The following is a 2,361-nucleotide window of genomic DNA, read 5'->3' on the forward strand; positions in this document are numbered from 1 at the left end:
CTAACACGCCTCAGTGAGAAAGGCCAGTCAGGAAAAGTGAGGCATGATCATGGGGAGTGAAGCAAGGGTATTGGGAAATGAAGGAGCAAGGGCAGGAGGAGGAGGATAAGGAGGAGAACGAGGAACAGGAAAAAGAGGAGAATAAGGAGAAGAATGTGGATGAGAGGCAAAAAGAAAGAAGAGGAGGAGAAAAATAAGTACATGAAACAAGATAAGGGAGAGGAAAATGAGGAGATTGTGGAAAATGAGGAGGAGGAGAAAAAGATGAAGTGGAAGAGGAGGAATAGAAGGAGAAGGAGAATGAAAATAAACTAGTCTCAGAGAGAGAGAGAGAGAGAGAGAGAGAGAGGTGGGGGTTACACATACTCGTAACGTAAGAAGGTTGAAGATAGAAGTTGTCAAGAGTAATAAAATGGTTAATGTTTTCCTCTTTTTTTTTTTTCATGTTTTTATTTATCAATCTTTCTTTTAATCTTGTGTAAGTGTCTTGATCTATTCTTGTTATTGTGACACATGATGTGTTAATGAATCTATGGAAACTATGAAAATATTAGTGAAGATTCTCTCTCTCTCTCTCTCTCTCTCTCTCTCTCTCTCTCTCTCTCTCTCTCTCTCTCTCTCTCTCTCTCTCTCTCTCTCTCTCTCTCTCTCTCTCTCTCTCTCTCTCTCTCTCTCTCTCTCTCTCTCACTCTCTTCCCATCTCTTCCCACCACCACCACCACACACACACCACACACCAACACCACCAATATCAAGGAAGTATAAACTAAAACTATAATATGTAAAGTGTATACTACCATAACACCTCTCTCTCTCTCTCTCTCTCTCTCTCTCTCTCTCTCTCTCTCTCTCTCTCTCTCTCTCTCTCTCTCTCTCTCTCTCTCTCTCACTCACACACACACACACACACACACACACACACACACACACACACACACACACACACACACACACACACACACACACACACACACACACACACACACACACGTAAGAAGATATATGCAATCTTCACGTAAGCCAAGCCAAGCAGACATCTGATGACGCAAGACACACTGACAAACAAATCTTGAATGAATCGTCTGCATCCAACGTTACAGAGAGAGAGAGAGAGAGAGAGAGAGAGAGAGAGAGAGAGAGAGAGTCATGAGTTGGTGTAGCACTAAAGTAGTTCCAAAAGTCCTTGCCACTTGTGCAATATCGCTTTCATCATTCAAAAACTTCAAAACGACAAAAAAATGAACGAAAAAAAAAAAAAAGTGGTTGACTTGTTACACACACACACACACACACACACACACACACACACACACACACACACACACACACACACACACACACACACACACACACACACACACACACACACAACTTCCAGCTCCACCATCAACATGTATCTGTCGGTTTTACGAAAAATATTTCTTGTGTGCTGAAAAGAATCACCAATGGATGCATCAGTCGAGACTCCGATATTTCGTCTTTTTCCAGCAGTATTGGCGATAACATTTTTAAAGTTGGGAACGAAACTGCTTTTCGACTTGCATTTATGATCTGCAACAAGGTTGTGTTGTGTTAAACATTCTATATTATCATATATTTCGTATTAGAAGATTAATCATTCTTACTTTTCTTTCATTATATATTTTTGCTTTTAGAATTCCTTTTTAGTGCTTATGTTACCTACATTCCCGTGTGGTCTAGTGGCTAGGATACGCGGCTCTCACCCGCGAGGCCCGGGTTCGATTCCCGGCACGGGAAATCATTATGGATATGACCATGACCAACACTCATTTCCATGTGTATTTTTACCTTTGCTTGTTTGACGTAACCAGCTTCACTCGCAGAATATTTTCTAAAAATGGTTGGCATTAGACACTGTACAACCTTTGTGTATGCGTGTGTGTGTGTGTGTGTGTGTTTACATGTGTTTAGTTCACTGGCGTCGGCTGATATCGTGTTATATGTGAAAGTAAATGATTTTTTTTTTTTTTGGAGAGAGAGAGAGAGAGAGAGAGAGAGAGAGAGAGAGAGAGAGAGAGAGAGAGAAAACTAGAACCTCAATTGTACTGCACATTATCATCCGGTGTCTTATATCATTCCAAAAATTATAATCAAGGCCTCTAATTCAGTGTTGGATTACAGAACGATCGCATGATTCTCCTCGTGTCTGCCTTAAATGCTTCTTTGTCTGTATGTCTGCCTAGTGTGGTGCTTCTCTGCTTCTCTTTCTCTCCGGCGCCACTTGACCTTGTTACTGCAGCTCTGAATTCGAATCAGCCAATCAATCAGCCTCTTTCTTTCAAGCATTTCTTTACTTTGGTTTTTCTCTTTTCCTCCCCTATTTTTCATATTTATGCTCAT

The 2,361-nt window shown here is 41.0% G+C and overlaps 1 non-coding gene across 1 annotated transcript; it reads left to right on the top strand.

Moving 5' to 3' along the window:
- Window positions 1-1,686: 1,686 nt before the first annotated feature.
- Trnae-cuc lies at window positions 1,687-1,758 on the top strand. Its single transcript has one exon. It is a non-coding gene; the product is annotated as a tRNA-Glu (tRNA).
- The last annotated feature ends 603 nt before the right edge of the window (window positions 1,759-2,361 follow it).

Source organism: Portunus trituberculatus, chromosome 44 (genome assembly GCF_017591435.1).
Source record: "Portunus trituberculatus isolate SZX2019 chromosome 44, ASM1759143v1, whole genome shotgun sequence".
NCBI classification, from domain to species: Eukaryota; Metazoa; Arthropoda; class Malacostraca; order Decapoda; family Portunidae; genus Portunus; species Portunus trituberculatus.